Source organism: Sciurus vulgaris, assembly GCF_902686455.1.
Source record: "Sciurus vulgaris genome assembly, chromosome: 10".
NCBI classification, from domain to species: domain Eukaryota; kingdom Metazoa; phylum Chordata; class Mammalia; order Rodentia; family Sciuridae; genus Sciurus; species Sciurus vulgaris.
In genome coordinates this window covers 41476884-41503208 of record NC_136470.1, presented here as the reverse complement: position 1 = coordinate 41503208, position 26325 = coordinate 41476884, and positions in this window count along the sequence as shown.

Here is a 26325-nt window from a genome sequence, read left to right as displayed (position 1 = left end):
CGGTATTTTCAAATATAAATCAGCTTTATCATTTGTGTTGTAATTCTGTTGTTGCTAATCTCTAGAAAATGTGATTTTTCTGATTAGGATTATGTGGTGCATGCTTTTTCTTAATTACATAATAATTAAGGACTACTTAAGAGTAATTTTAGAAATAGCTGGAATAACATTGTTAATAATGTGTCTCTGGATATACACATTTTCATAACTTTCTGTTTGTATTTCTAGATTTATTATTAAAAAAAAATTCAAGAAAAACATGATTTTGAAACCCCCAAATCTGCACTTACGACAACCTCTTTAGGTTGCTGTAAACATTCTATTTACTATCTCTTTCATAACCTCTTCCTCAAAATGATACCTCATTATATTTAAGTTTATATCACAGAATTTTCACAAGCAAGGAAAAAAAGTGTTAATAAATGTTGTAGCTGGAAATAAATCATTTATGATGGCATAGCTGGTAAGATGATAAAAATTTCTTTTTCACACACCAAATTCAGAAAGTAATGTTCTGATGATTGTTTCTTCCTGGATTTACCTTCCTTGGAATGGGGGTGCAGCTTGGGAGTAGTGCATGGGTTTGGTACCCATGAAGCCCTGTGTGTGATCCCCAGCATCAAAAATTGCTTGAATTTATATTTTTTCACTAACAATATCTAAAATATAGATATTAGAACTTAATGAGTGACTTTTTAAAGATATAGGCATATTTTGACAGGAAATAAAATAACAGAACTTTTTACACTTTGGGGTAATGACACTAAGGAAGTGAAAGAAGTTCCTTTTTTTTCTTCAAAACATTTATTTATAGTAAGCTAAAGTCATAATTTCTTATACTGTTTTTAAACTGCCTGTCTCCACTGAATACCATGTTCCTTTCGAGTTGCCCTCAGACAGCTTCAGGGAGAGCACCATACTGAGTTTGAAGAAGGTGTAGGCCATATAGTCCAATTTGTAGCGTGCCTGCCTCGCATGCTGGAGGCGCGGGTTCCAGTCCCCAGCACTGAGCGATTGTGAAAATGAGTTTGAAGAAGGTCCTTCTGTACTAGGCAGTGAGGCAACTCTGCTCCACAGCAGGTGTTGACTCTAGCTCATCCATACTGTGCAAGGGTTTTTTCTATGGAGTGTGCCACATGAACACATAAGCCAACTAATTTTATACCAATTCAATGCAAAGAAAAATACTTATCATTTCAGATGGCAAGGATTAGGAATCCAGTTAGCAGAATGATCTGCATTCTCCCAACAACATGAACGTCATTCTATAGGAAAATTTGTGTCCTGGAGCTCAGTTTGAAAGTAGAAACAAGTAAGAGTTGAAATTCTCTACATAGCAAATGAGAAACAGTTTAAAGGAGGAGCTAGGCAAATACATCAGTGTTGAAATGGGGAAAGAAGAACCATCAAGTTGGTGACAGAAGCCAGGTTTGTGTGTGAGTTGATAAGACCAATGACAAGTCCCCTTCAGTAAGCAGCCAAAAGCATGTCAACAATGGAGATCTCTAATATATGATCTTAAATTCATTTGTTTTTGCTGGTGAATGCTGTAGGAAATCCCTTAATCTATGAAGAACTAAGAGTTCTACATAAATTTCTAGTATACCTGAAAATTCTTTTTTATAGTTTTTTGGTGAAGGGAAAGATGAGCAGGCAGAATATAAGCCATAAAGTAAAAATCCTAATATAGCAGCAAATAATAGGAATTTACTACACATGAAATAAAAATGAGACGTGAACATGACTCAGAGAACACTTAGAAAGTTCATGGGATGTGAGAATTCATGGCAAGTAATATGGTTACCTACCTGAAACTTGAGTTCAAGCCCAATTTTTCCAATTTTTGAGAAATCTGGTCCCTCCAAGAACTAACTAAAGCCCTTAATTTGAATAGAAATAAGAATCCATAAGAATAAATGTTCTGTCACACTGTACTTGAGGATCAAGCCAGTGTTTTAAGCAAAAGAGAGAGAGAGAGAAAAGAAATGGCATCTAGGTTAAAATGGAAAATACCGTGTTCACAAAGGACATAATCCTATATAGAGACATCCAAAAGAACTCACAACAAACTACTGAAGCTCATAAACAAGGTTAGTAAGGACATAGGATACAAGATCGATATAAAAATTATACTTTGATTCTAGTAATCAATAATTGAATGATCAGGTCGATGTACTCCATATTAAAAAAAAAAAAAAAAAAAAAAAAAACCTCTTCGTTTAGAAGGATTTTCTTTGCAGTGTTTTCATTTGCTCTCTCAATTCTGCCTGTGGGAGTCCAAGCTCCTCCCTTCAGTTGCTGCTCAGGCCCAGTTCCTTCATTACCATAGAGGTGGACGAGTCTAAGCAAAATCTCTCATTTGACGTGTCCCAAGTTTTAAAGAGTCAAATGGGTGTGTTAAGTTACTATACCACCATATTCAAGTACACAGAACCTAAAAAACAAATACTCTAGATTAACACATGCCTTCTACTCAATGTACGCGTCCCTTGTCATTTAATTTCTCCCATCAGTATCCCCAGCACCCAGTTATTCACTACAATCTACAGGTATACCTCCAAGGCCACTCACACTGTAACTAGAGCAAATTAAATTTATCCAGGGGAAAGGGTGGGACAGAAACAGGGAGGAAGCAGGGGTAAGCACAAAAGAAATTGGAAACAATCTCTATCACAATTTTACCATGATGCTGCAGTTTAGAATGTATGTGAGAGAACCCAGTGGAACGTTAACTATGACACTACACTTTTACTATCTGGATAAAAGCAGAATTCACACTCTACATGAATTGCCACCTATTTGGAAGAGCAGTATTTGAAACACTATTGTCTTTTAAGGAGAAACGAGGAGTATGCGGGAAGGACCAGGACTCCAGGAGAAGACCTTCCTGTTCAGTTCTTGCTCCACTTCCCTGTGTGGAAACTAGGTCAGTTCCTTTATATCTTAGTGCCTCAAATTCCTCAACTGTAAAATGGGCTTTTTTCCCTGATATAAGAACCATTCCATTACTGCTATCTGTTTCATCTGCTTCTTTGTGCTGGTTGTAGCTCCCTGACCAGTCATGTGTCCTTCAAAGTGTGCACAATGAGACAAAAGAGATTTCTAATCTTGAAGTACCTCAACACTTCCTGTATTAAATGGCAGAAGGGAGACAAAGAGTATTCAGATGTCTCTGTTCCTCCTGATCCTTAAGTAGAGAATCACCTTTTTATTTCTGCCTTTACCAACATTTAATCATGTTTTGTGTTTAGATTTCTTGTATTTCAGTATCTGCTACACGGGGATAGTGAACAACAACAACAACAAAATACATGAATGAGCATGTTCATCAACCTATCAACCAATCTATCTACAGAATTTTCAGGATTACTTAATTAAGGAAAATAGAAATGTGGGCACTTAGGAAAACCTGATGCTGGGACAGTATAAGTTGCACTGCTGTTGTATTCAGTGTTAGATATTGTGACCAATACTCACGAAACCTCTGTAGTGGTTGAGAGGAGGATAAGTCAAATGGGTTATCTCAAAAGTAGTATTTATTTGTTTAATATTAACCTAAACAACCAAAAAATTAAATAAACTAAAAGAATCAGCATTAGTGTAAAATCACATTCTACTTATATTGAAAAAGAAATTGAAAAAATATTATTAGACTAGGAAGATATCATAAGAAAAAAGTAGAAACTATTTAAATATATTTTTAAAGGTGATAGGATTCATTTATTTGCAAGAAAAACCTAAGGAAGTGAAACAACTCCCACTCACCAGGGCTTTTTCTCATGACTTATTCAAACACTCTGATTTTCTATTACAATAATGAAAATAAACATTTATTTAAGAATTTTCCAAATTAATAATGAAACTACACTGTCAGAAAGACTGAAGCCATATTTGTATGTGCTGTTCTTATCCAGTCATCTATGTTAATATCCCACAGCAGAAAACTGAGATAATTGTTTTGGACCGCAAGTATTAGATGTGAGATACCAAAATTCTAAAATTCTACAGTTGATACCTTAATGGTAAAAGAAAAACCATTTTTCCATTTAAAATGTTTGAATTTATCCAAAAAATAAATTCTAAGTACCCACTGTATACCAGGCCCATGCTGGAAACCAGATAATAAGCAGAAAACCAGACAAATGGGAACCCTCTACCCACAAGGAATTTGCTGTCTAAATTCATCAACTTGTCCTAATATTTAAAGCTAAATCAATTTATTACCTTTCTATCCTGAAGTTTCAGAGATAGGAGTTAAGTTGGTTGTTTTATTGTTATTATCAGTTTAAAATTTACTTATAAATGGATACACATCATATGTAGATTGAGATAGACAATATTTTGGTAACTGAGGAATTAAAAAGGACATAGGTTCCTAGTCCAACTGTACTATCTAAGTTGTTGAAATAATATTTACTTTTCCCCAAGAAAAATATACAGACCCTTTGAAGAAAACTGTTTCTAGGCTAGTTTCTGCTAATAGTTGTCCTTAGGAGTAAGCCCACAACACTGCTAAGGGTGGATCCAGATGCCTTTTGAGAGTTGTGCTCTGTTGGTGGAGTTCAATTTCTTGATAGGAGGAGGGCAGTGTTGTCTTTCTGTAAAAGAAAAATAAATTTAAAGTACTGACAAATATGAAATAAAACTAAAGAGAATTTTTTTAAGCAGACTGCCACGGCAGAATGGAGACAATGCTGCCTCGTGTGGCACTATGCTGGTACTAAATGAACGTAGCAGAGAGGGTCCCTATGTGCATACATATCCTCAACAGCTGAAGAAGAAACCCAGGGATGTGGACACGATCAATGGTTATAATCATATAAAGTGATTTTTCTCAATAATGAAGGACAAAAGTTATGCAGAAATAAAGTTTTATTTAACTTTGTAAAAAAAATATACAAACTGCTAAGGAATAAAATGAAAAGGAGCTAAGATATCTCCTTTCTGAGACATGAAAGGGAGGATAAGACATGATAATGAGATTAGTTCTAACTATATCTTGCACATATTCCCACCATGTTTATTCTCTGAAAACAACTCTTTAAATTAGGGAGTTTAATGATTTTATTGAAAATATTTTAATCTGTATCTCATGCTTTGCATATAATTTTTTCCAGTTTCCCCAACTCCTCTTATAAGAGTTGGATCCTAAGTAAATTAACAAGAGATCATCTGAGATTGGAACAAGCATGTTTTCAATGGCCCCTACAAAATCGAATTTCTTTCTTCTTAGTTTTCCCTTTCCTTTCTATCATATGCTCATGTGCCATGACCCAAGGACATGGCCCCTAGTCTGGCCTTAACTATAACTTTAATATTGGTCTTACTTCTCCAGAATGTACACTTCACCCTTCCTCAAAATTATCTTATATCTTCTTCATGAAAGAATCTACTCCTGATCAAATTTTTATGCTGTGGAATTATATGAAGATCCATTTTCTTCACAACAATGAAAATCTAGTGTATTATGTATACTGCAATCAGAGGATTCTTAAGATTTTATAAATCTCCTTTCAAGTCTTTCTCAAGAAATGCCTAGTTCCCTAACTTTTGGGTGAAGATGGAATATAAATTGCATTTTTGATGACAGCTAAGATTCTCATAAACTATATTGAAAAAATACCATGATGCTTTATTTACCCTAATTGGAATTAGAGAACAATTACAAATGACTGATTTAGGTGGGAGAAAAATAAAGTGGTAGCATAAGCAAGACAGATTTGCCATTCAGACTAATTGGCAAGTGTTGGACAGAAGCAAGATAAATGAGTATATTATTAAACTAACCATGTACTACCCAACAATCATATCTTTTGGAACTGAATGAAGCACTAAAACTAGTTAGAAACAGTAAGACATCTTTACAATAATGCCTAATTCAAGTGCTAAAGCTGCCAAGTTTAAGTTTTAGATTTATGCTGGTCTAGAATAGACCACTTGTTCTAATTCCAGGCTACAGTTTGAATCACCTGGGGATATATTTAAAATACCAATGTTCAAGAGCTATCTCAAATTAATAAAATCAGAATTTCTCTGGTAATGGATTGGGCATGATCAGTATTTTCTAATATCTTCCCAGGTGATTCTGATGCAGGGGGTAGGAGGTGTCAGCGAGAATATATTGGTTTTCCCATCATCCTTCATTCTGCAAAACTCCTTTACAGTGTTCTGGACCTCAGAATACCCTCATACCTACTCTAAAAGTAATATCAAACAAGATTTAAAATGACTGACTTGACACTTCATGCAAAGTATTTTCTTATTGGTGTTCATTTTATTTCTTGGATTTGTAACAGTTCTCTGTGCCATTAACTTTTCTCTGTATTCAAGAAGAAATATTTCAAAGCAGAAATCAACAAAAATAATGAACAAAATGCCTAATCTCAAATAACATTTTTCTTAGAATTGTATTCCCTTTTCCCTCACCTGCCCTCATTGATTTAGGCTAATTGTAACTAGTGAAATCTGATTTTATGCCAGACTAAATGTTCTGAAGAACAGAGGAGAAAGACACACATGTGCACACACACACACACACCAGCACACACACACACTGACCTTCAGTTCCCTGTAGACATTTGGAAGTTGTCATGCAGTAGCATAATGACAGTCCTAATTATTAAAATTACTCTTGTGGGGAGAGTGTTCTAGAATAAGATGCCGATAGGCATGCAATATGCTAACAGCACCATGATCTTTAGTTGTTTTAAAAAATGAAATTCTTAGGAATATTTCACAAACTTTCATCAAAATGCCTCTCACCACCCCAGCATCATAACCCTCTTATACATTCCATTGAAATTACCAATAAATTCTGATTTCATGAAGAATCTAATGCCCCAAAGACATACTTTATTACTATTTGTCCATGTGATTTCATTACAGTTACAACTACAAAATGTACTAGGGTCTCAATTTCTCAATTTTTATATGTAATCATATTTTGTACCAATTCTCAAAGCATTTACACTACCACAAAAATGATATGATTAAATACTGTCAGTTTAAAACTATTTCACAAAACAGATTTATTTTAGGTTCCAAGTAGGGGTAGATTGATTTATCAGGTATGCTTTCATGTTCTATGTTTTAAATGGATTTGTAAATACATAATTATCCCAGGCAATTCATGTTGAAGTATCACGTTGTCTAACATGAGCCTCTGTTAGTAGTAGAAAATGTCTAATAGACAAGTGCTGTACTGAAGAAAAGAAAGAGTGGTTTATGTTGCTTCAGGAAGAAAAGCCAGGAATAATGGTTGGCAGTTATATGGAAGCAGATTTGGAATTGATAAAAAATAAAGTGAACAAGCAGATCTTGCCAAAAGAAAAAAAAAAAAGATCACCTTGCTCAGCCTTTATATCATGTCTGTAATTGTCCTGCTTCAATGTGTGTAATCTGGGAATAAACTATCTTTGAAAATAGTTAAGCTACAATAGGAAGTGATATAAAACTGACAAGTTCTCAGCTGGTTCTACTGTCCATGAATCAAGTAACAAACACTCACTCTCAGACACAGGGAAGCTCCAAACCAAACATAAGCTCTCTTGTCTCTGTAAACTACAGGCTGTTTTCTTAACCGGGCCAGGAGAGGTAATTAAATATTTGGGGTTTAAAATGCCTACCCTTCCAACTCCCCAGCAACCTTCTGTTGGGGCCAGATAACCAAGAAGAAAGTATATGCTCAAACCTTTATCTGAGGACACAGAGGCAGTTAAAAAAAAAAAAAAAAGAATAAGTAAATAATAAATATAAAATACTAACAAATGTGGCTGTTTATTGTGTAAATAAACTAAATTGCCTTTCTATTTTTCTGTCATCACGTTTTCTCCTGTGTCAATCAGTGCTGTATATAAATTAAAAGCGGGCCAGTTTTAGAAAAAAATAAAAGATATTATATTAGCTGTGTATAGTAATCTTATTTAATGCCAAATAGTTTTGATCTTGTTTGCAAGAAAAAATATTTGTGTGAAATAAAGGCCATAAATAATTTACACAATATTTAATAATGCAGTAAACTGGGGAGAATTCAAAAAGACATTTATGGGTTTTTAAATTATTTTCATGCCATACTATCCCATTTGAGTCCATACACTAAACTGTTGGTATGGGAAATAAAAAAGAAGAAATACTATTTTAATTTGGAAATTAAACAACAGACAAAAGCTGTTTTTATTCTGGATGATTAAATAATGGCTTTTTGATCAGACAATTTGAATTGCAAGAACATTACTTTTTTTCAATTAATGGGGTAGGATTTATAGTTACATTGTCTTGACCTGAGCATCATTCCCTCTGTGCTCAGATGCTGCAGACAATGAGGAGATGTATTAAGGGTGATGAATGCCTATGATTCACAGATATGGTACAGCAATGTCCTGGGAACAGGCAATCATAGAATGTAATAATTTCTACCCAGTTGCAAAGCTATAACAATGCATGACTGATCTCTCCCTGTCCCTTAATTTTCACGTCATCTTGATCTGTTTGAAGTTTGAAAGTGCTCAACTATGTGCCAAACTCAGGCCTGTGAATTTATAGGAACAGTCCAATTCACCAGGAAGGTAAAACGTTATATAGGAAAAGCAAATGCAAAAGAATTTTCCAGAATCCCTTTGATTTCCATTCCTCAGGCTAGTGGACACACCCCTATTGTCCTATGTCATTCAAGCCTTCTAGTGAACAAAAAGACTAACTTGACTTCTGTGCTTCTGAATTCTGGCAAAATTCACTTTGGGGTATCTCAATAGAATTTGAATTCTAATGGGAAAATGTCACACTCTCAGAGGTCACACCTGCCAAAGCAACTCACTTCAGGTTGCCATGCCAAAGGAAACATTATACCTCCAGAAGCCAGCTTTAGGGCTGTAAAGTGGGTTCTGTCATTAATAAGGCTCTAGAAGTCAGACGAATTTAGCAAGGAATTACACCCAGAGCACCTCACTGCTCTTTGAGGCTTTAACAAGATTATTATGTACATTTAATAGTTTAAAGTTGAGCACAGTGAATAGTAAACAAAGAGTGTTTTCTTTTCACCTTTCCTACCATCTCCCCACTCTTTGACTAATTCATTTAAGGATCACAGCACCCTTACTTAGGTAATATTATTCTCGATTGACAGATGGGTGGGAAAGTGGAAATTGAAAGGTTGAGAGGGGTTAAGTTTTCTTTAAATCATACCGTGATGAACATCAGAATGAGTCTTTACCCCAGCTGGTCTGATTCTACCACACCACTCTGTGTTTCTCATAAAACATGTCACATCTTCATTGTCTGCACCCTGAAGAGTACTGCTTAATAAGGAAGCACTCACAGGTGACCTCAGTGTCTTAAACTTCTCCTTCCTTGTCAACTTTCTCCTTATAATCTGCTTTGAGAATCACATTCCACTTTGAAAGTATAATGTTATAACTTGAAAAGGATGGCCTTTGTTTTTGGTTTGAGTTGTTTTTGTTTTCTCCCATCAATAATTGAAATAATTGTAAAGGGAGTAAAGGAAGGAACAAAAAAAATTGTCCATAATTCTGCCCTTTAAAGAAATATTATTAATGTCTTACTACGTGGTTTTCTATGCTTTTACATGATTATAAATTGAAATATTTGTGGGGTTTTTTTTACAAAATTAACATCATGCTAAAAGCTGTTCATGTAACATTTTTCTAATAAAACATTGGTGAGAGCTAGGTGCTGTGGCACATGCCTATAATCCTAGCAATTTGGGAGGCCGAGGCAGGAGGATCACAGGTTCAAAGTCAGCCTCAGCAACTTAGGAGGACCTGAGCAACTCAGCAAGACCCTGTCTCAAAATAAAAAATTTAAAAATGGGAGAGGGATGTGGCTCAGTAGTTAAGCACCCTGGATTCAATCCCTGGTACCAAAAATAAATTAATTAATTTAATTAAATATATAAAAATATATTTAAATATAAATATAAATATTTAAATATACATACATAGATACATACACACATATATATTGTTGAGAAATCTTTGAACACATAAATTTTAATTAATCCAGTTTCGTGTTATACTGTACTTAAACCCTATTTAGGTCTATGTCAGTCATTTCTATTTGAATACTGTATTAAGTATCTACTATGCATTTATCATCTCATTTAATCCCATTGATTTTTAGTCAATATTTCATTGAATCATTCAACACCTCCAATGACACCAAAATACAGAAATTTTAAAAGTTATTCAAAATATGAGGAAGTGGAATCTGTAATATTTTGCATTTAAAATATATCTTGTCAAGAAAATTATTTGTTGATAATATTTTTGATGATGTTTCAGATTTTTCTAGAATGTTGACAAATAGTTTTCACAAGACGTTAAACGTTTATCAGCAGTTGAAGAGAGAATCTCTTCCTGTAAACTGTCATGTTATTCATAATGTTTAAATATTTTATTAAATAAGAGGCATGAGTACACCTTGTTGTTACATAATCTCTTATTTGTGATTATCATTGTTAAATGTTTAAATAAATCTATCGACTGTTTGCTTTTATTCCTCCATTGATAGCTTATTTACATTTTTGGCTAGTTTTCCATTAAGGAGATTATCTTTTCTTATTGAACTGAAAATTTACTAATGTATTGGTTTGTTAACCATTTCTCATATATGTTGCAAATTCTTGTCACATAAAAGTTTTACATTGTTACTTGGGCTCACGTAATATATACACAAAGTTACCTATGTATGTTTCCTACTTCTAAAAAAATCTACTGAAATTTGAAAGCAGCACAGAAAAATCTGCAATTCACAAAGTTAACATTCTGTAATACCTGCTATCCGTCTAGCTACATCTATATACAGACACATGCACACATAACACACACACATACATGCCCATGTGCATGCCTTTTGACAGATCTTTCAAAAGTAAGTTACACTTCTCTCCTAAAGGACCTGACTTTGGCATGAGTCTTCCTAGAAAGAAAATATTTCCCATGAAACCACAACATTATTACCACATTTAAAAACCACCCAATACACAATCCATACAAAACTTTTCCCTATTATCCTCAAAATGTCTTTTCAGAGTTTCTGACTTCTTAGTTCCTTCAATCTATATCCCCTTCTTGGGACTTCATGATATTGACTCATCAAATCTTCCAGGTTAGTCATCCTAGAGAACTACTCCTTTCTAGATATGTATACCTGTTTGACCTGAATATATCTAACAATACAACACAGGCAATGAGGTAGACTTCCCAAAGTATTACATCATGAGTTTATGCCTCTTAAATTAAAATAAATCAGGGTCACAGGAACAAGATAGGGTTAATATACCATAAGCTTTACTACCCAAAAAGTTCCCAGGAAAAGGAAATGATTTAGCTTATGTCAAAAGTCAAAACAGGAATTCCTCCCTTTACCCATTAAAATGTACCAACTTAACCAATCCAACTAATTACATGTGGCTAAAAAAATGACAATCCTTGTTTCACCACAGCCACATAAAATCACAGTTGAAAAAGTTGAATTTGTTTCATAATTACAAATACCCACACTGTTCCAACAAAACTTAGATAATTCCCAATAACTGAAACATTACAAAACGGAAGTGAAGAAAACATGCTTCCCCAAGGAGAGAAAGACTAGGTTTGAAACAGTCATAAGGACGGGGTGAACCATCCCTGTATGGGGAAGAATAAAGGTCTGGAAGAATGGTCCAATCCACTCAAAGAACTGAGACTTTTCCCTTCTATGGAAGGTGAGGGGGGCTGCGACAGTAACATTTTGAAATGTTGCTTCTTAATTGCATCCATTAGAGATTCTTAAAATATACACATACAAATCCACAAGTCATTAATTTTACATAGTCAAAGCTATCAATTTATTATTTATGATTTCTTCCTTTTCCTTAGTACACATAAAATTATTACCCTTCCAAAGACAAAATGAGTATGGTATCATCTAGTTGTTTATGACTTTTCACATAAAACACTTAATTTGCATAATATTTATTTTTATATACAGGGCATATTTTATATCACCCTTTTTCTTGGGGTATTCTTCTAATAGTGTTGTCAAATAGAAATGTAATGCAGTCACAAAAGCTCAAACTTTCTAGTCAGCACACTGATTAAAATTAGAGACATGTGAAATTGATATTAGCAATATTTTTATTTAACACACTCCAAAATATTGTCATTTCAACATTTAAAACAAACTAAAGTATTTATAAGATTTGTACATGCTTTTTTATGTGTAATCTTTGAAATCTGGAATTTATTTCACACGTAAAATATCTCTATTCAGACACTAAATTTTCATTAGTACTCCCTATTTTATACTTCTACCACTGAAAAAGTAGATTCATATAACTAACTTGTTCCAAACAAACTTAAAAACTTTCCAATAACTGAATTAAAGATCACTGTAAAACTGAATTTCAATTAAACTTCTTTCTAGAAAATCCATTTTGATTTAAAATTGAACTCTTAGATTCAATTTGACGAGAACTTTTAAGTTGCCTACTATATATTCAACATAAATTTGTAGTCTAAGCTTTTAAGAATTAAATAAATTAGATGAAGCAGAGGTAGAGTGAACAAGCTAAAATGTATGGTAAATTCCATGATGTTCATGTACTTTATAGAACATCTGAAACCAGAAGAAAAAGGTGGCCTAAGTTTGCTTAAAAACTAGGGAAAAAAATGAGATTTGCTTTGAAATGCCACAAAATGTACCTTTAAAATGCAATCTTAATCTGACTATGTTCTTTGATATCTTCCTCATTACTGTTAATAAAGAGAATTTTTCCCTAATGAAGTTACAATATTCTTTCTTGTATTTATTTTAATGACAAATAAATATGATTTAATTTTATTTTTAAGGAACTTTACAGAGCATTCTTAATTTATGGTAACATAATTTATTTTCCCATAATACACCACAAGGATGTTTAATTTTAAACATTAACTATTTCTTGCTCAAAGAGCAGTTACAATGAGAAAGCACTTTATTTTTTTGGAAAAAACATTAATATTTTATTCAGTTGCTTTTTGTTTTGCCCCATTTCTGTAAGCTTAGCAAAAGTCTTTCTTATATAGAGTAATCTTGGATACCCAAAGTTGTGCGTTTACTACCAGAATTCGTATAACAAATCCCCTCTGTGATCAGAACTCATTTTGAGGTTGACTTCCTGTCTTTTGAACCAGGAAGTAATCAAATGGCATCATTTGCTAATAATTAAATTCATATTTAGATTTCACATTAACAATAGTGGAATGGGAGACTATAGATAAGAATAAAATGACTAAACATGTTGGAAATAACTTGCATTTTACCAGAAAATACAGGTTTGAAAGATAATAATTAAAGTATATAATCTCACAAATAATCACTTTAAAGATTTATTGAACTGTTGTCAGTCAGATGACCCTAAAAGACAAATTGCTTTAAAAGACTTTAATGGGAGAAGGGTTTCCTGAGTGGGTGACTGGTTTACATGGTAACAAATTATGAAAAGAAGTCAGAAGCTTTTGTAGCTGACATTCTTGTGAATGGCAGATCTCCACATGAGTGCAGGTTTCCATGTACCTTGAGAAACAGACTTTTATAGCTGAAGGAATAAATCACTATCTAAAACAAAATTCTCTCAATTTTGAAAATATGTGGGTGTGTATCATCTTCAGGATATCCTAGGTTTTGGAAATTTGATTAGTGATTGCCCAAGGTGCAGTTTTATGATTACGAAACACAGCAACTCTGTTTAAGTTCAGTGAGTCACTTTTTCCTGTGAAATAAAAAGAAATCCCATGTACATTTTGGTAATTTTATAATAAAATTTGATTTTTTTCTATTGAAGACTTTGATATTTTCTGGCTTATTAGCTTAGTCCAAATAGAATTTCTCAGCTACTCTTGGGTGAAAGGCCTTTTGTAATACACAAGGGTCCTAATTCAAGAACAGACAATGGCCCTAGGGTAGCAAAAGCAATCCCACTCTAAGGAAGTTAGATACTATCATTACTTTTATAACTGTTCCTGTAGTAAAGAATAATTTTAGTTTTTATTGTTTCACTTCATAAGTGACCAATAAAACGAGTAATATATAGTCTCATAGATAATAAAAATAAAACCACTGACTTTACTAGGAAATGAAGCAAAAAATAGAAATATGAGCAAAGAACCTGAAGAAAACAAAACAAAATGATCTTGTGACTAAATCAAAAATTGCTTCTTCAGTTATATTCAGCTTGTGAATAGGACTGTACATGTATACTATAGTGTATCCCCAGAATGGTTTTTGTCTCTAACGTTCTACTTAATAAGTTAATATTTTTTCTACTTGCCTCACTTTCTATTATTTGGTATAAATAAGAGAGAATTAAGAAAACAAATATTCTCTTTACAACAAAGTTTTCATTTGTACCTAGCCACCTAGACTTTTCTTCATCTCTGAAATGAGAGAATCATTTTTCACCAGTAACAAAAGGAGCTTATTTAGTAGTAATCTGTTCTGATTCAGGACAACTACTTTGAATAGCTAGCTCATTTCCCCAACCAGCCTCTTCCATTTTCTCAGAAAGTGAAGGGAAGCCTGGATTGAAAGAAGAGATGAAACAGTGGACGGAAAGACAAGCAAAAACAGAAATAGAGTAGGTAACTGCTGAGGCATGGATAATCAAAAAGGACACTTCATGCATATTATGGACCCATTGTGATAATAAAATTGGAATCAAATTGCCTACCCAAACCACTTGAGACACTTCACATCTTTAATTTTTAAAGTTATGAAGACACTTGACACAGAAGGGGATCAATTATCATGAGTTTTCGTGCAAATACTTACTTAAGCAATGCATGGGTCAAAGTCAGTAGGAAAATTGCAGGCTTGCAGCCACATAATGGCAACTAATTACACTATTCCAGGGCCCTTTTCCAATGGTCTCAGTTGGCAGTAATGGTCATGGCTGATTTATTTTGATTCACTTTCAGGGGTGTGAAGTTATAATAAATTTATGTATTTGCTGAAGAAAATTGGTTTTGATCATGAAACCACCAACACATTAAAACAAAAGGAGTCTTCTAGTGAGCCTGATAGGCATTCAAGTCCTTGAGATGAATACCTTGGCACCACTTATAATGGAATAGAGGTATCTGGTATGGAACCCAGGCAGCACCAATCTTGAATATATATGTGCAGAATTTAGACTCTAGGGTACAGCTCAAAAGGTGCTTTATTTTCAATAAAGTGTTTCACTTTAAGTATTTTGCTTGCCGTCAATAACAATTTTGGGAACCTGCTCAGGAACTGGCATGATTCTGAATTATCTAATTCAATTTAAGTTTTTTTTTTTTCTTTTTTGAACTATGCTATCCACTGAAGATTAATTGACTGTTTTAGAAGAAAAGTCCCAATTCTTCCTTTTTTGTTCTACCCCCACAAAGTCTTGAGAGATTAATATCATTTCCATAGTGTAAAGTCTGAGGGGAAAAAAAAATAACAAGTCCTACTAATAGAAAAGGAAATTGAACTGCAGTTTTGAGTTTAGAAAAACAAACAATGAGAAAAACCAAAAGAGTGTTGTCAGATTTGTGGTAAACAATGAAAACAAGAAAACCTCCACTGATTGCTGTATTTCCTTCAGGAAAAACCTACATCACTTTCAAACTGTGCCTATGCAAAGGCTACCTAAGTAGACATGGCCTGCAAAGACTGACCATTCCCTTTCTTATTTCTATTTCTCATCTTTTAGTAATTTTCCCATTAAGAAGTGAATTTAGTAATAGTGAATGAATTTTTTTCTTTTTCTATTCTGCTGAATGAGCTGCTATAATGTATATTTAAAAATTAATCCATTATATGTAAAAATAAATCCCTTTCCAGAATCTCTTCCAAAGCATAGCACCTTTACAGGAAATAAAGCTTTGCTTGTGAAAGAAGCTCTCAGTTATTGAAGAAGGCATGTGTGTGCTCTCAGCCTGTGAGAGCACCTGTACAGAGAGGGTGGATGCCACATGCTGACCTCCATCAGATGTGGGGACTCTGACTCCAAAAATGGAGAGAGATTATTTTCAACACTACATAATGCTACCAAGAAGCTGATCAAATTTCAGTGGCTATTCCCATTTTGCTGACTTCAATTTGGTAGTAGAACCTTGTTTTCTATTAATCTATTAAAAAATTAAATATACAAATTCACCATTTAGCATATGAAATGTCCAAAATGCACAGCATGTGCAAGGACCTGGGTTAGATCCCCAACACAGAAGAAAAAAAGAATTCTAAATATGTATATTTAGAATTGCCTTTTCTTTTTATACCTTAAGTGCTCATTGTATTTCTTTCTGAAACTTATCATGTATTAGGTATAGAAAAATAATAGTTGCACAATACTGGGTAATTAGTACCTGGTACAAAAGTGAATAAATAATTTTACTCTGGCTCTCTTGACTGCACTGAGTCCAAGGAGGCAAGATTGAAAAGCTACCATTCTCTGTTGATATCAGAGCCAATTTGGTTAGAAGAAGTAGTTTTTCTTTCTTTTATCTCCTCTGTGGTCTACTTGGGGGTAGGAGGCTGTTACCAATGGGATGGGAACTAACAGCATTACATGCTACAAAAAGCAATTGCCTGAGCAATTTTCCTAAGCCAGAGCCAAAGCAAAGCAAATGGAACACTCCCCCTCACCTCTCTGTCAGCCACATTAGAGTGGAGCCACACAGTCATTTCCACAGGGCAAATTCCCGTGACAGAAACTGAATTCTGTAGCCAATTGCATGGCGGCATGGGTCTGCCTCGTGTGTGGAATTTAAATATTAAATACTACATGCAGTAGTAATTTCTTTCTGCAGGTTAACAAAAATGAAGATTTTTAATAACAGGTGAATTTACATGACTTCACTGAAAGAAAACACCTTCAAAGATGCACAATGTTGTTGGGATATACTGGTATAATATTATGGTTTAGTATTTTAATAACAATCCTAATGAAACTTTGGTCAAAAATTCCACCTTAAAATCAATTACTCTTATGTCCTGTAGATAAAATATGAACAAACTTTTCTGTAAGATTTCACCATTGAATGTTGAATGTCTCTCTTCTTTCTTTTACATATTTCAAAAAAATCCTCTTCACTTCTAAGGAGATAAGAGGAAAATGAAATGGAAAAGTCTGTCATCTAAACCTTTTCTAGATAATATCTTAAGCAAATGCACTTACCCTGCTTGAAAATATAGGTAAATTGTATGCACTGAATCCTAAAGATTCAGTATCTATATCCAAAGTGAATTAAATCAGTAGCTACCTGCACTTAACTCTCTTATTTTTTCTTGTTTGGGATAAAATTTTTTGGTTTAAACTTTACAAATCCAAAGCTATTGTAAGAGCTATTTATTTTTGTTTTATATGAAATTGGCATTTTTGTATTTTGAAATTGTTCAGGTTTTTTTTTTTTTCTCTCTCTCATTTAAATGTTTCATTTATACTACAAAAGCATAGACTAGAATTAGGAAATCCATGAGATTAAATGATCATTTATTCCTTATTTCATGAAATTATGGAATCTTAAAAACCAGAACATAATCTTAGCAATCATCTAATTCCCTCCATTTTTTAGACAAAAACACTAAGGAAGTTCAAAAGAAATGAACAATCCTCTTACGATCACTCAGCCAGCACACAGCAGAGCCAAGAGCAGAATGTTTAGAATTTTCATCTTGAAATATTATTCCTCTACAAGTTCCCTAATGGAATGGATTAAAACACAGGAGTAATCACATGATAGATAATCAAGTACCTAGGAAGGACTGAATGAGGAAAGTATAAAATAAATTTAAGTGTGAAAACATTTAAAACATTTATTTTTGTCAGATTCCCAACAGGAAATAGATGACGCACTCAAACTGGGATAATTGGAAGAGGGTATAATGAATTAACTGTTTACCAAGATGTGAGCAGAGTATTACGAAATTGTGAAAGGCATTTCCAGGCTCCAGGGCTAGAAATAGTTTAACTATTCTTATCTCAACATGTATTTTTCTTGAAATATAGACTAATCATCACCGACAGGGGGCAGAGTGAATAGGGGCAAAGTATAGATTCTGTTAAAGAAAAAAATATTTAAATGTATTAAAGGTAGTAAGGTAGACTTTATACAAGGGGAGGCATCATTATAAGTGCAGGAAACACTGCTATGGGATTTTTGTATTGGAGGAGACAGATTGGGCTTTACTCCAAGCACAGCATAAGCAAGTGGAATTTATACCCCAGAAGCTTGGCAGGGGTCAATGGATGGAAAATTGCTAAGAGAAAACATCAGAAGCAAGGGGAATTCTGACTAGATCCACAGCATGATTTGTGCTGAGGGCAGATCAGAGCAATCAGATATCACCTGTGGGATGGTGGAGGATGAGGAACCTGATCAGATATTGAAGACGATCAGACATCAAGATGAGTAGAGTTCTTGCTAAACTGACTTAGACTTAGCAGGGTCCTTGTTAAAGCTGTTTTTTAAAAAGAAGTGTGAAAGGTTTTCAAGATGGCAGAATAGAGGAGGTCTCTTTCCTGGCTGCTCCATGGAGTGAAACGAAGAAAGCAGACAGGCAACTTCTCAGCAAGATGAGTGAGCATAAAATGTCAGGGGATTTTACTGGAATTTAAAACTGGACATTCAAAGCAGATCAGGAACTCAGGAGGTTGGATATAATTAAATAAGGAAGAAATTCCTGACAGCACAGTCACTATCTCAGTCAGAGTGGCCCCTCCATAAGCCTAGTGGAGGAATAAGGGAATTAAAAGGACCAGCAATTTTGGGGAAGCCTGAGGGGTGTCTGGGTACAGAGCATTTAGAGATCAAGGACATTGCCCAGCAACCCCGAAAGACTCACTGCACAATATCTGAGTCCAGGGAAAGAAGCCTCCATCTCTCCAAGTGGCATTCAGAAGACAAAGGAAGGAACAATTTTGCAGCCACTCTGTGGCAGAGGGCTGGCAGCTGAGGGGACCAATTCCTGGCAAACCCAAGTTTGACCCAAAGTACAAGCCCAGTAATCACACACTGTACAACATATAGTGTGCTTAAGTGACCAGGAGAAAATCAAAAATGGAGAGAGGTTTACACAGAGAACAACTGGTTTGAAAACCCAGTTGGTTCTAACCCTCTCCTCCAATCTTATTGCTAGCAGGACTGCTTAGGAATAACACAACTGGCTGGGAACTCGAAAGGGCGGGGCAGGAGAGATTGGAGACTGATCCCAAGAAGGGGAAATGTGGGGTCTAACAGTGACAGGGGACTAAGAATCGGGTTCTCCAACATATGAGTGGAACCCAGGGGAGATCCCTGGGGTACAGTCTTCCAGTGTGGACCAGCAATACGGTGCACTGGGGGTGCACTGATTTAAAATCTCCAGACAATTGGCATTCAGCAAAGAGCCTGAAGCCCACCTAAGCCTAAGCCCTGCCTCCAGAAACTGCACCTATAGCAATCCAGAGGGTGGAGCATCATATTCCAAACAATCCTACCTAAAACCCCTAAGAAGAGAAACTGAGAATCTTCTGAACTCCAACAGAAAGAATTCTTTAACTTTTCATCAAGATTTTTTAAAATTATTTTTCTCTATTTAATTGTGACCTTAATGGTACAAGAACTTTATAAATATTCATATTTTTTCTTATTTCTAGCATTTTTGAAGCCTGTTATTTTTCATGGATTAGTTTTTTTTTTTTATTTCTGAACCACAATGCTTGATTAGTATATTTTAGTTTTGTATTCTTTTATTTTTATTTTTAATTTTTTAATTTGTACTTTATATATATTTTTTCTCCTGCCTGTTTCCCTTGAATCTCTTTTCTTCTGCTAACCACCAATCTCTATTGTTCTTTCACCTTCCTTTAATTTTTTACTTCTTCTCTCCTCCTCCTTCATAATCATCACATCTTATATCATTCTGTTCTCTCCCTGTCCACCATTTGAAATTATAAACACTTCTGCAAATTTGCAGTTTTTATTGTTGGCAATAACTGATCATATAATTTCTGTTTATAGTGATAATTAATATTATAGGCATCATAGTAGAACTATTTGGTTTTATGCTGTACCTCATTTGCATTAGTTATTATTATTTGTCTCCCCTTAAACAGTGAGGTACTGGAAAGCTTCAGGGACACTATTAGTCCACAGGGTAGAAACTCTGCTGCCCCAGATCCATACTGTTGAATGGGTAGACACAAAAACAACATGATAAAGCAAGGTAACAAATCACTCCAAGCAATCCAAGATACTCCAATAACATAATTGACTGACACAACAGTAGAAGAAATGTCAGAGAAGGAGTTTAGAATGTACACAGTTCAACTGATTTTGAAATACAGTATAAGAAATGAAATCAGAGAGAAAATACAGAAAGAGAAAGATCACTGCAGTGAAAAAGCAGAGATCCTGAAAAAAAAAAAAAAAAAAAAAAAAAAAACAAGCAGAAATTCAAGAAATGAAGGAAACAATAAACCAAATTAAAAGTTCAATGGGAAGCAAGACCAACAGACTAGACCACTTGGAAGACAGAACCTCAAGCAATGAAGACAAAATATGTAATCTTGAAAATAGAGTTGACCATGGAGAGACTATGGAGTTAATGGTTTCTTAACAGAATTTCCAATAACTATGGGATAACATGAAAAGACTGAATTTGAGATTTATTGGAACAGATGAAGACTCAGAGATACAAACCAAAGGAATGCACAATCTTTTCAATAAAATAATATCAGAAATTTTCCCAAACTTAAAGAATGAAATAGAAAATCAAATATAAGAGGCTTTCAGCATCCCAAATGTACAAAATTACAATAGACCCACACCAAGGCATATTATAATGAAAATGCCTAACATACAGAATAAGGATAGAATTTTAAAGGTTGCAAGAGAAAAGTATATGATTACATATGGGGGGAACCAATTCAGATGTCAGCTGATTTCTCAACCCAGATCCTCAAAGCTAGAAGGTCCTGGAATAACATTTACCAAGCTCTGAATGAAAATGGATGCCAAGCAAGAATCCTATATCCAACAAAATTAAGCTTTATATTTGAAGATGAAATAAAAACCTTCCATCATAAACAAAAGTTCAAAGAATTTGCAACTAAAAAGGCTTACACTATACTACATTCTCAACAAAATAGTCCATGAAGATGAAATGAAAAACAAAAAAGTGAAAACCAGCAAAGAACTACACCAAAGGAATAGTCAATCAAAGGTGAAACTAATTCAAATTAAAAACTAGAAATCAACCCCAGTGACCTGGAATACAAATCATATCTCAATAATAACCTTGAACATTAATGGTGTAAACTCATCAATCAAAAGACACAGACTGTCAAATTGGATTAAAAAACAAGACCTAACAATATGCTGTCTCCAAGAGACTCCCCAGTAGGCAAAGACATCCACAGACTGAAGGTCAAAGGATGGGAAAAAACATATCATTCACATGGATCTTATAAACAAGCATGAGGATCTATCCTCATATCAGATAAAGTGAACTTTAAGTCGAAGTTAACTCGAAGGGACAGAGAAGGCCATTTCATACTGCTTAAGGGAAGACATAACAATCTTAAATATTTATGCCCAAACAATGGAACATCTGCCAACATCAAACAAACCCTTCTCAATTTCAAGAATCAAATAGACCACAACACAATAATATTGGCTAATTTTAACATGCTCTTTGACCACTAGAGAGATCCTCAAAACAAAAACAAAATAAAGAAGCTATTTAAGTAAAAAATATAAATGGTAATTTAGACTTAACTGACATATATATATTTCATCTTTCAATGACAGAATGCACTTTCTTCCCAGTAGCACATGGATCCTTCTCCAATACAGACCATGTTATGTAAGCTATCACATATATTGGCATACAATTGTAATATTACCTTAATATATTTTAGCAACCATAGGGTTATTTTGATAGCTCCCTTTCCATTGATATTAATTTTTGTAGTTTTGCTTTTTTCTTGATTAGACTTATTTAATCAAAGTTTAGCTATATTGTTTCTTCTCTATTTCATATATTTCTGCTCCTACTCTTATTTTTTCTTTCTACTACATAATTTGAAAATAATTTGATATTCTAGCTACTTTCTGATACAAGTACTTTAAGTTATAAATGTTCATATCTGAGTACTGTTTCATCCCAGAGATCCTGATATTAAGTTTTTATTATCACTTAGTTCAAAGCACTTTTTATGTACTTTTCTGGTGCTTTCTTCCTTGACCTCTGAGATATGTATAAGTGTACCATTTAATTTTGAAATATTTGACATGTGGAAGTGGGGTTATATATATCTTAAGGTGATTGACTTCCAATGTAATAAATCATGTAGGAAACAGTCTGAATGATTTCAAATTTTAAAAGCATAAAGGAAAAGTTTTTTATATTAATTGTATTGGTTACATACATGTCAAAACTGATCAAATTGCATACTTCAAATATGTGCATTTTATTGTACTTCAATTTTACCTCAATAAAGTTATTTAAAAAAGGAACTGTGCAGAAGGCCTAAGAGGAGACTGAGTGAAATTTAATCAGGGAAGGAATCTTTGTCAACCCAGAGGAGTAAGTGAAGCCTGGGGTTAAAGTGCACACAAAGGAAGAACTGGTAGGGAAAGAGCCAAAAGAGATAAAGAATTAATAATGAATTAAGAAGTGAAAATATATTAATTCAGTACAAAAGACAAAACAATATGAAATGCAACAGTTGAATTTTATAATCAATCCATTGTAATGTCAAACTTCTAAAAGGAGAGAAAATGGAGAAGGGGAGGACACGTTGAGGCAAAGAAAGAGAAGTCTGAGGATGTGATGTGTACAAGGAGATTCAAGTTAAAGAAAAAGTTTTTTTACATGTACCAGTTCCAGCTGGGCCTGAGGTGAGAGAAATTTTATTGGACATCACCTATTATTGAGAACTTCCAAATTACATCAGTCTATGAAATGTATTCACTTAATGAATCTCTTTATTTTATTGAGTTCAACTGTCTAACTTGCCTGGTGTTCCACAGCATTCTCGTGCTGCTTGCATCCAGGATCAACTGGTTCCACATCTTTCCTGAATAGTCATCAAGGGCACCTCTGACACATGCCCTGCACATCCTAAACCATCACTGGTCCACTGCTTTTATTCTAATATTACTCTCTCTTGCTTTTGATTATTTCAGATTTGGATTTTCCCACAGAAACACTCAAATCATATAAACCACAGAAGAGATAGACACCAAGTAAGGACTTGTCTTCCAATATCATCCAGAAAGAATAGAATCCTTTTCCCATTGCTGGAAGTCTGTATGTGTTTCTCTGCCTCTACCACATACCTAAATTCTCCTTTAACTTCTACCAACAACCATCATTTCCGAGTTCTTTCTGTATTTCTTTACTTAAGCACAGACTTTTTCCACTAAGATATTACCAAACTCAGAATGATTTTTTAAAATTTAATGTTATGCAATATTTGCCTCAAATTCTTATATTCTTTGAGATTCATTAACCCTACTGAGCCTCAGTTCCTTCATCTGGAAAAATGAAAACTAAATAATAATAACTTCTTTCTCAGGTCATTAAAATCATACATGAAATTTAAAAAATCTATGTAAACTGATGAACTCAATGCTGCAAATAGCAAAAGTTCATTAAGTGTTAACTATTATTATTATTATTGCTCTTTAAATGAATGTGACAGACTTGATTATTTATTGCAAAAATTTTTAAAAATGGTAAAGGAACTAAGTTACAGGGTCCAAAGCTGTCCTACCAAGGATGAAGACAAAAGAATAATGTTTCTCCATTACAATTTCTTGGTGTCTATGAATTAAGATAATAAGATAAGATAAGATAATGAATTAAGAAAATCTCTACTGACAAGCTGGTTTCATCTTAGAAATGACAAATATTTATCTCTAAAAATCAAATTGGCCAATTTTGAATAAAGTTACATTTCTTAATGATGACCTTAATTTTCTAGGACTTGTGCTTAATGAATCACATTTTGGGACATTGGATTTAATTTTGAAAAAAAAATTACAAAAATATTGCAGAGTATAAGTCTAACAGGTTTTTTAAAATCTTTAAGAAATGACATCACAAAAGAATCACCAGGTTCGTGATGACCTTAGAAAGGCCCTTCCCACCCATGTCTTTATGCTTTTGTGTAATTACACACAAATACATAAAATATGGCTGTATCTCTACACACGACATGCATTATTTTCATGCATTTCAAAATTTGAGATAACTGGTATAACCTAACAATTCTCAACATTTTTATTCTTTTTCTTTATTCACTGTGACTGTTACATATAAACTTATGCATTTCTAATAACACATTTAGGTTGTTTCTGTTTTTTTACTATAAACGAAAATGGTGCATTAAATATTCTTGAGCATATTTCTTGTGTGCATATGCAAGTTTTTTTGAAGTAAATACAGCACTTAGAATGCTGAATCTTGGGCAACTTAACTAAACATCACCAAATTGTTTTCAAAACTTACATCAGTTTATACAATCACTACAATCCTGTGAAGATTCCCTTTATTTCATTTCACCAGAATATGTCAGAATTTTTTGGATGTTTACTGTTTTGGTGAATGTGAAATCAAATAACATTGTTCAGATCCTGTTTGAAAGCCAAAGTTAAAACAAACTCAATTACTGGGTTGTGGGTTTGAGGTAGCTTACTAAATTTTCATTTAACCATTTTGTACCTATTTGGAATGTTACCATATGTGATATTTTGAGTCATCCAAAGAATGACAAGGGAAACACAGCAGATTGTCCTTTCCAAAGGGGAGAAAGACAGTTACCCTCATCATTTTCTCAGGGTCAGAAGTAACCAGTTAACAAGAACTCAACAAATAAGTCAGAACATTTTTGTTATATTACACTTTTGTAAATAATAGCTTCCATAGTAGTCCTTCTGTTCTCTTCTTTCCTTCCTTCTCCACCCTTTTCTTTGGTTTCTTTTCTTTTTCTTTTCTTAAGAAAACCCATTTACATATACTTAGTTGTAAAAATGAATTGGTTAGCCACTTCTTAGGACTTGGTAGAGAATACAACATTTCAGAGATTTTGTGTGTGAGTCTCAATACAGCAGCAGGAATGTAGGATATCATTAACTACTCATTAAGAGTTTGACAATTCTAATAAACTTACTATTCTCTTAAAACTCTGTCTTTATTTAACCATTCACCCATCATAGTAACAGCAAAACCTGCTCTGAACCAAATTTTCTGCAAAGAGAATTTTTGTTTCTAAGGTTTATCCCTGGGAGGTAGTTTTATTTTTAATTAAATGAAAATTTGGGTAAAAAATTGCCATACACAAGAACTACATAAGTTAGAATATTAATTAATGTGTATCTGTTTATTAGTTTTTATTGTTGATATTCAAGTAATCATGTAGGTTATGCATGCATATGGTCATGATTATACTTAAACAATAAGTTTCCTGGAGTTAATTTTATTTTTAAAATTATAAGAAGAATTTAAGTTCTTGTGAAATAATCAGAATATAATTCTTTAAGTATACTTTATTGTTATTCATTTTAAGGAGTTTTATTTGATCTTTATGTTTTAATAATTCATAAAAATCAAATAATATTAAATACTTTGATTTCTATCTCTTCTTTAATGCAATATTATACACTCCTTGGCGACTTTTCGGTAACTTACACTTTATCATAAGAAAATAAAACGCTTCTGCCTAAATTTCAAGGCCTCTATAACCTAACTCAACCAATTAATACTGATTCATCTTCTATTATTTTTCTATACACGTCCTATACCTCAGTTAAATTCTTTACTGATTCCTTAACTTCTGTTCACCAAAGGATGATATTTTTCTCTCTCTGCATCATGGATCATATCAAAATCTTTACATAAACACCTTTATATCAATTTCCTAGTGCTGATATAACAAATTGCCCCAAATTTTGTGTCTTAGAACAGCACAAACTTAGTATCTCATATTTCTGTAGGTTAGAAAGCCAACACAAGTCTTGCTGAGCTAAAGTAAAGGTATCATCAGGGCTCGTTCCTTCTCCAGTTCTGGAGTTCACTCTTAACCCCTGACTTGGTTCCTTCCTCCATATTCAGAGTCAGCAATGCTGCCTCTTTCTGACCATTCATTTGTAGTCATACATCCCTGTCTCTTATCCCCTAAAAATATAGTCGTCCTTCTACAATGTTAAGGACCTGTCCAATTAGATTGAGTCCACTGGGACAATCCAGGATCAATTCCTTGTCTCAAGGTCCTTAATTTAACCATATCTGCAGTCTCTTGCCACATACAATAGTATTCGCATGAGTTCAGGAAAT